This window comes from Cavia porcellus, unplaced genomic scaffold, assembly GCF_034190915.1.
Source record: "Cavia porcellus strain 051 isolate PalLab524CR breed Dunkin Hartley unplaced genomic scaffold, mCavPor4.1 scaffold_25, whole genome shotgun sequence".
Lineage (NCBI taxonomy): Eukaryota > Metazoa > Chordata > Mammalia > Rodentia > Caviidae > Cavia > Cavia porcellus.
The window spans coordinates 20,135,189-20,144,286 of NW_026947508.1; the positions used below are offsets into that span (position 1 = coordinate 20,135,189).

Below are 9,098 nucleotides of genomic sequence, written 5' to 3' on the forward strand. Positions count from 1 at the left end.
CTTATGCCGCTGAGCTAAATTTCCAGCCCATTTGTTTGGTTTTTAAGTAAAACACAGATTTAGAACCTTTTAGGGAAAACAGTTTTCCTCCACTATATTGGGTAACATGGACGCATTTAGAACAATTTGAACAGCTGTGTGTAGTGTTGCATCCCTGTAATCTCAGCATTGTGGAAGACTGAGGCAGAAAGATTGCAAATTTAAGCCTGGCCTGGGAAAATTAGAAAGACCGTGTCTCAAAATAAAAAAATACAAAAGGACACCCACACAAACAGCAGGACTGGGGGAGCAGTTCAGTTATAGAATGCATATTTGCAAGTTACTGGACATGAAAAAACAAAAACAAACAAAAAACGATGGGCACACATGCACAAAGACGATTTGGAAAACATCCAAAAGTAGAAAAAATTGTTTAGTCCTTTATGGCTTCACAAAGAATTACTGGTAATATTTTAGTGTAGCTTGCTTGACTGTTCTACTCTCTGCATCTCTCTGTCTCTGTCTGTCTGTCTGTCTCTCCAGATTTCATGCACTTTATTTTTCATATGTAATTAACTCTATGTTGTAGCTACTGCTAGAGCATGAGTCCTCTGGACATAGACTGTTACGTGGGTTTTCACAAGATGGTGAGTGACAGGGGATGGGGGTTTAGCTCAGCAGCATAAGCACCTGCCTTGCAAGCAGCAGTTGTGAGTTCGATCCCCGGTACCGATAAAAAAGAAAAAGACAAAAAAAAAAAAAAAAAAAAAAAAAAGATGGTAAGTGACTTTCTGGTAGTGAGACTTGGTGAACACAGTCTTTTTCTAGACGTCAGGGGTCAGGTAGCTGTAGGTCTTGTGATGGCATCAAAGTTGGCCTTGACAAAGTTGCCCAAGTGGCCAGGCAGCCGTTGGCCAAGGGGTAGTGGTCATTAATGCAGCCAGCAGCAGCAGCTTCTTGGGCACAGGGGCTGAGAGAATGACAGTGCCTCTGGGGGCAGGGATCAGACACCACCACAGAGAACCACAGTGGCCTGTTACTTCACAAGGCACAGTGTGGAGCTTGCAGATCTTGTTCCCCCACTAGCCTCTCTGCATGGGGACAGTGGAGAGCTTGGCCAGGATGATGGCCCACAAATATCAGTGGCTACTTCCTTGGAGCACTTTATACTTAGACTGATGTGACTGTTGTAGCCCCCAATGATGACAAATGTCTTGAACCTGGTCCAGTGGCCAGCATGAGTTTGTTTTGGTGCGACATCATCTTCAGAATTCATTCTTGAGGAGTGTGAGTGTGGCCCACGTAAAGTCAGTCATCTCAGACCCCTTGATGGGCAAGGAGAAGAAAGAAATTTCCTCCAAGATCTTGATCTTCCTGTCCTTGACCAAGTGGCCTAGCTTGGTAACAGGAATCTGGATGCCCCTTGTCCTTGGCCTTTGCACAGTGAGCCTTGTGGCCTCGAAGGCCACTGCCAGAGCCACTGTGGCCTCCAGTGCCTGGGCCCAGGACCTCCTGCTGGCTACACCAGCAACATCAACCATTTAGTATTTTCCCAAGGAAGAAGCAGTTCTTTTTCTTAAACATTTATTTTCTTAAAAAAACAAAGAAAAATTTATTTTCTATATTCTTTTAACATGTTTTAGTGTCATGGGTTTAACTCAGTGGTAGAGCACATGCCTAACATGCATCAGGTCCCATGTTCTATTCCTAGGAAACCCTCCCCCACAGAAAGAAAAGAAAGAAAGAAACAAAGAAAGAAAATTGGTTTTAATTTGCATTTTACCTTATAATGCTTTATTATTAGTCATAATTTTTTTTTTATTGGTACCGGGGATCGAACTCACGACAACCTGCTTGCAAGGCAAGTGCTTATGCCGCTGAGATAAATCCCCAGCCCCATCCTCAGCCCTTCTATTTTTTTCAATAAAAAATAATCAATGTGATAAACATCTTTGCCTATATGGCTTTTTCTGAGTTTTGGTTCCATCCATTAACATGTATTTTAGTATATGTGTTCACTTCAGGAGCACATTTACTAAAATTGGAAAAAATAAAAAAATTGGAATGATACAGAGATTAGCACACCCCCTCACTCACAAGGATGACATGTGAATTCATATGAAAGCGTTCCATATTTTTACATTTTAGCTGTCTGAGGTGACTATAATATTGCCATAGGGACTTGTGGAGAAAGGGTGGGGAGTTGCTTGGTGTAGTGTTTTAACTGTCAGAATCAAGCAGTCCATTTACTCTTCCTTTTAAGAAGTGTGTTAGTCCAATTTTAAGAGAAATCTAAACTCCATCAGCTTTTGATAGTGTCTAGGTTTTGGAAATGTTGTCAATCTGCAATTAGCATTCAGAATGCCGTTGGCAGGCCAGTTTATGAGATGGCATTCAAGTCCTGTCAAAACACTGGAGCCCGATGTTATTAACCAAAACTGGTGCCATCACCTTTATCTTCTAAATAAACTCTATTTTATTTTTATTTTCAACAACAACAAAAGAAATGGAATGACTAGCCAAAGGGAAAGAATAAGCAGGTGTGGTGGTGCATCCCTGTAACCTCAGCACTCAGGAGGCTGAGACAGGAGGATCACTGTGAGTTTGAGGGCAGCCTGAACTGCATACTGAGACTCTGTCTCAAAATAAATAAATAATAAAGACAGAACATTCTAGGAATCTTTTTTTTTTCTGTACCAGGGATGAACTCATCACTTTGAGCCTCTTAGGCGGGTGCTTATACCTCTGAGCTAAATCCCCAGCCATTCTAGGAATCTTGATACAATACTGCCAGTTGTTACAACTCATTTTCCGGAGCCTTGCACTAGCACTCTTGCTAGTATTTATATTTTTTCTACCTCACTTAAATATAAAGAACAAAATTCCTTAAAAAGGACAGCTTTTGACTAAGGATATAATCCAGTGGAAGAATGTTTACCTAGCATATGTGAGGTCCTGGATTTGATCCACAGCACCACGATAGAAAGAGAGAAAAAAAAAAAAAGTGGGGAAAAAGGCAAGTTTGTAACTGTACCAAGCAAGCCCTTCCTCAGCACTCAGGCCTGTGAGAGTTGAGCGTTCCAAGTCTTTCCTCCTCCCTCCCGTTTCCCTGCTGTTTCTCACTTGAACACCAGATGGCAGACGAGTCCCATGCCAGGTGGTCATGACGCTTTCCCTGCGATGAGAACATCGCTTATGGTCCCCCACGTATTTCTTCTCTGAGATACACAGCACGGAAGGCATCTGCTTTTTATTGGAAGCAAGATATGTAAGAAGGCAGGATTTCAGCAAGGTATATCAGAGCAGTCAGCCTAAATTCTGAGCCTTAAATTATTGTGTCCTATGCAAAAAACAAACAAACAAAAACTAGTTCCTTGGAAAGAAGCAAATGGAAATTGAAAGTCAATTGTTAAAATTCCACATATTCTGGATTTCCCCCAGTTAATAATCATAAAAAGTTTACAACCAGCAAGTTACAGAGGCTCTTCTGTTTTAATTGTTAGGGTTTAGAATCGGTGAGAACATCCTTCTCCAGATTTTAAAAGCCAATTCCAGCCCCTCCGGGGCTTGTCCTCCAGCACTCATTTCCCCATCCCTTCCCAAAATTGCGGGGTAACTGACTCTTAGATGAGTTTGACTTTCTACTCTGTTTTGTAACAGAGGTTCTTTTGGTGAGGTTCTTTGTTTGAAAATGCACAATAAAAATGGCTTTAGAATGACTTCAGAGGACTCTCTTTTTCTGGTGCCAATAACAGATTCCAAAGCTGCTATTATCCGAGGTGGGTGATAGGATCCCCTGAGACTGTTTAAGTATCAGTTTTCAAAGTGCTTAGGAACCTGAAATATCTTGTATGGTATATTTGCAGGTGCATAATTGGCCCAGTGCTCCAGGGGTTATAAAGGCTGCCTTCCTGTAGTTGGAATGGACAGATTTAGCCTCTCACTGAAATTGAAGGCTGCAATGTCGATAACAAATCTGATTCTAACTCTCCTGTGTCACTTCAGCCCAAAGGTGCCTTTGTCTCCCCGGAGAAAGAGGCTGGAGGTAAGTGAATGGCCCTTCACCAGAACCGTGTAGAAAACATTGCTAAGGAAAGACTTTTGTCCCAAGAGTGGAGGTTTAGGGTTGTTGCGTGTGAAGCAAATTGGCTTTGTTCACAGCCAACCTGCCTGAATGCAAGGATTGCTGAGGTGACTGGAGCCGTGGTGCGGTGAACTGCTTTTAAAGCGGCTTTCAGTGGGAAACTGAGTGCACAATGGCTTTATTTTTGTTAGACATAGTTCTCCAATCTGGCTTTTTTTTTTTTTTAACTGCACGAACCAAAATAAGTCTGGGTAAGCTTAAAAGGCTGCCTTGATGTCAGTAGGAAAATGGATATTGTCTCTCCTGAATGTGTCTGAATGGTAGTACATAATCCTAACTACATCCAGATAAGAATACACCCCCGCCCGTAGAAAGCTTTCCTGGAATAGAACAGCGCTGAGAGTCTTCACTGTGAGGCTTGATGGCTCCGACTTGTCTTACTAAAAACTTCTAAAGAAATAGTTCATCCGCTCTCTCATGCTTCCATTTGTAGTTAATACTTATGTGTACTTAGTGGTGTTCTGAACCTCTTTTATTTATCCCTCAAGGCCCCTGGCATCTGATGATACCTGTATAGAGGACCTTTCATCCTACCAGATACAGGGTGGTGTTTAGTGGAGAAGGGGCCAGGCGGGAGGAAAAGAGCCCATGTTTTTTTCTCTTAAGTTACTTGACTTAGGAAACCAGTCAGCTCTTTTGAAGATTAAATGTGTCATTAAGACATTAAACTCTTCAGTGGTGAAGGCTCCGGTGAAACTGCTTCTCTCAGACAAATCAGGTGGGGGATGTAGGTGTCACATTCAAATCAAAAAGGTGCTTCTCGACAGGAAAGATTTAATCAGCTCTCCTTCCCAGGATCGGCTGCCAGCTCTGAACATTTACTTGTCTCTGTTCCAGGGAGGAGACACTACTAATTATGGGAGAAATTCCCATGGATACAGAGAACAATTATCTTAGCTGGGGAGTCAAAACTCTGATCAAGAGGGCCATAGGGGGAAAATGTCCCCAACATTCTCCAAAGAAATTCCCAAATTGTCAAGGGATATCCTCTATAGGAGTGTCCTCCTCAATCTGGCATTTGAAGACCTGGAAACATCTTTTCTGTCATTTTTCTGACTCAGGTTTTGAGAATCCTTTTGAGAAATAGATTTTCCTTTTTTTTTTTTTTTTTTTTTTTCCTGAGATAGGTCCTGCTATGTAATCCACTCTGGTCTTGAATTCACTGTATAGTCAAGGCTGGCTTTAAACATGTGATGATCCTCCTGCCTCAGCCTCCTTAGTGCTGGGATTACAGGTATGCAATATCATACCTGGCTGGGAAGCAGAATTTAAAAGTAATCTCTTGGGACCAGGAATATAGCTCAGTGGCATTGTGTCTGCCTGGCAAGCACAAGGTCATGAGTTCAATTCCCACTACCAAAAGAAAAAAAAAAAGCATTATCTTGCGTATAAACCCTACTTAGGAAGCTAAGACAGCAGGATACCAAGTTTGAAGCTAGCCTGGGCCACTTGATGCGGATTTCTCTCAAAATGAAATATAAAAAGGACTAGGAGTGGGGGGCTGGGGATTTAGCTCAGCGGCATGAGCACCTGCCTTGCAAGCAGACAGTCGTGAGTTCGATCCCCAGTACCGATAAAAATGAAAAAGACAAAAAAAAAAGACAAGGAGGGGCCAGGGATTTAGCTCAGCTGTATAAGTGCCTGCATGGCGGGTATGAGATGCATGAGTTTGATTCCCATTACCCAAAAGGAAAAAAAAAAAAAAAAGACTAGGACTATAGCTCAATAGTAGAGCACCCTTGGGTTCAACCCAGTACAGATAAAGTTTCTTTTATCCAAAGATTATTGCATAAATTTATCTGGAAAACTAGTAGTGGTGCATGCGTATAATTCCAGCACTGAGGAGGCTGAGCCAAGAGGATCATGAATTCAAGGCCAGTCTGGACTACATAGAAACATGTCTCAAAAAAAAGAGTTATGGATTATAGCTCAGTGGCATAAGCATCTGCCTGGCAATGCAAGGTTCTGAGTTCAATTCCTGGAACCAAAAAAAAAGAAAGAGGAAAAAAAGTTCACAGTATCTTCAAGAACCCAGAATGAAAGTGAAAACTTCACCAAGAATAATTCTCACAAATGACAGTATCTAAAAAGAGGCAGAGTTGGCCACCAAGGCAGCCTAAGGAGCTCAAGCACTTGGAACCTGTTGCTTTGTCCTTGGCGAAAACACCTCTGGATCTTTTCTACTCCAGCAAACCTAACCTTCCCGGTGGCAAGAAGCCTAGATTGGAGTGAGCTTCCCCACTATCTGTTTGAACTTATATTCTGCTCTTCTTTCTCCATTCTGCAGGGCACCTGCTCCCTGCCCCTCCCCCACTCCTCCAGCTGTCTGTCTCATTTGTGTCAATTAAGAATTACTGTTGCTTACTTTAATTGAATGAACTTCCCTGTACAGAATCCCAGCCACAAACAGGCCATTAGCCACCTTTCCCATTGACCAAAATAAAATTTCTAAGAACACCAGACATACAAAGGTGCCTTAGAAATGAGCAAAGGTAGCACATGCCTGACAAGCACAAGGTCCTGAGTTTCATTTCCAGTATAAAAAAAAGAGCAAGGGAAACCTAAAAAGGAAAGATGGCAAGATTAGGTTCCCACTTGGGCATAGTGGCACACACCTGTGATCCCTACACATGGGAGGATGAGGCAGGAAGATCTCTGCAAGTTTGAGGCTAGCCGGGGCTACAAAGTGAGTTCAAGGCCAACCATAACTACATAGTGAGACTCTGACTCAAAATAAATAAATAAATTTAAAAACTAGGTTCCTTGACAATAACAGATTATATAGTTTGTGGCCCATCAACCATCAGTAATGTGTAGTCCTAGATCATTCAGGTCCATTCAATTTGGTTAAGAGCTTCAGAGATGGATCTTGAGATTTAGTAACCAAAACACCAACTGGAAGATAAAAACGTCTTACACCACTGCCTACTTTACAAAGTGTTTCTAATACTCAGAAAAATGTCTTTCTGTTCATTGAGTCAATAGGTCCTGTTCTTTAATTACCTGCTTCTGTTCACTGAGCACCTACTAAGCATCAGATGTTGTCATAGGAACTGAAAACAGTGTTCTAAGAACAGGAGATAAAATAAAATTGCTGTTTTCCCTGGATTTACATTCTAATGAGATGCAGATAAAGGAAGAGACATACAGTGTGTTAAGTGGTAACGAGGGGTTTGGAGGCTCATAAAGCAGTGGGAAGGGAGTGGACATTATGACGTAGGCAGTTTTTGAGTTTGTGAAAGGTGGTCAGAAAGGATTTGCTAGGAAGGGGATTTTGAGCTGAGAGATAATAGGGAGGGAGCAAGCCACACAAAAGGGGCTGGGAGGAGCAATGCTGGAGAGGGGACAGAAAATACAGAGGTGCAGAGATGAGCCTCCTTGTTGACAGAGAAGAGTGGAGCTGAGTAGAAGGTGCCAAGAGAGAGATGTGGGGATAGTCAGGGAGGCGGGAGCGGAAGGGCAAACTCTGTAAGGCCTTGTAAATCCCTGCAGGGGCTTTGGTTTTTATTCCAAAAGAGATGAGAAACCACTGGAGAGGTTTTTAGTACAGCGATGACACGTTCTATGACCTGACCTATGTTCAGAAAGGATTATTCTAGCTACTGTGGAGAAAATTGGATACGGAGGAGGGGTGAGGGTCAAAGCAGGGAGACCAGTGAGGAGATAACTGCAGGACACAGGCAGGAAATGGTGATGGCTTGGGTCAGCATAGCAGCCCTGGAAGGGGAAAGTATTCGAATCTGAAGGTAGAGGCTCTGACATTTGCTGATGGACATAATGGGGGTGGGGTGTATCAGAAACTGAAGGGCTTCTAGGACATGATGAGGTTTAGTCTGGGCAACTAAAAGATAATCTAGAGGAAAGAACAGAGGCCTTGGGCCAGGGATTTAGCTCAGAGGCATAAGTGCCTGCCTGGCAAGTGTGAGGTCGTGAGTTCAATCCCCAGTACTGCAAAAAAAAAAAAAAAACCCCCCCAAAAAACAGAAAAAACAGGCTGTGGGACTAAACCTCAAATCCACAGAGCCTGTAAGCTTGGGCAAGTCACTGAACCTTTCTGAGAATTGATTTCTTCATCAGCATGAAAGTAATAATGAAAATAGTACTACTCTCTCACAGAGAGGAGGTAAGAGTTGAATGGGATGTGAAAATACTTAGAAGAGTACTGGCACAGAGGTGCTGAACAAATGTCAGTTAAATCTGGAGCTAGTAAAGTCATCTGAAATAGTACGGGTTAGCCAGGCCTGGTGGTGCACTCTGAAATCCTAGTACTCTGAGAGGCTGAGGCAGGAGGGTTGAAAGTTCAAGAGTGGCATTATAGCAACTTAGCTAGGACATGATGAGGTTTAGTCTGGGCAACTAAAAGATAAGCTAGACTTTTAGACACTGTCTAAAATCCTTTGACTGTTGTTCTGTTTCTTTTGTGTACCCCATCCTGGGCTTAATATCTGTGTGTAGAACACTAATGTGTTCTATTTTTTGTGTTCACTTTCCAAGATTGTATTTGTCACTGGAGACATGTAACAAGAGGCCAGGGCCTGAACTCAGATGCTCTTACCCATCCAAAGAACTTGCAAAGGCAATGGAGTGGGGCAGGCATACTTCAAGAGAGGGCACAGAGTCATTAAAGCCATTTACCATGTTGTATGGTGGATAATTAAGAAATATGTATATCAGGTTTTTTAAAAAATTTATTTTATTTATTTATTTTTGCAGTACTAAGATTGAACTGAAGGCCTCGCACATGCTAGCCAAGCACTCTAAAGGAAGAAAAAAATGGTGAAAGATTTATACGATCTGAAGAGAAATCACAGTAGAGGCAAGGACTCTACCAACAGCCTTTTTTTGGGCCAGGCACATAGCTCCGTGGTGTAGTGCCTACCTAAAGCCCTGAGTTTGATTCCTGGTACCAAAAGAAAAAAGACAACAGACTTTTTATTTCAGTTTTATTTAAGTTACTCACACTTGTGATGGTTTC

At 42.3% G+C, this 9,098-nt stretch overlaps 1 non-coding gene and 1 pseudogene across 1 annotated transcript; one reads left to right on the top strand and one right to left on the bottom strand.

Annotated features, from left to right (window-relative positions):
- Window positions 1-557: 557 nt before the first annotated feature.
- On the bottom strand, window positions 558-8,761 carry LOC100714856 (small ribosomal subunit protein uS5-like; annotated as a pseudogene).
- LOC111757245 (U6 spliceosomal RNA) lies at window positions 2,011-2,118 on the top strand. Its single transcript, XR_002791619.1, has one exon. It is a non-coding gene; the product is annotated as a U6 spliceosomal RNA (small nuclear RNA).
- Window positions 8,762-9,098: the final 337 nt, after the last annotated feature.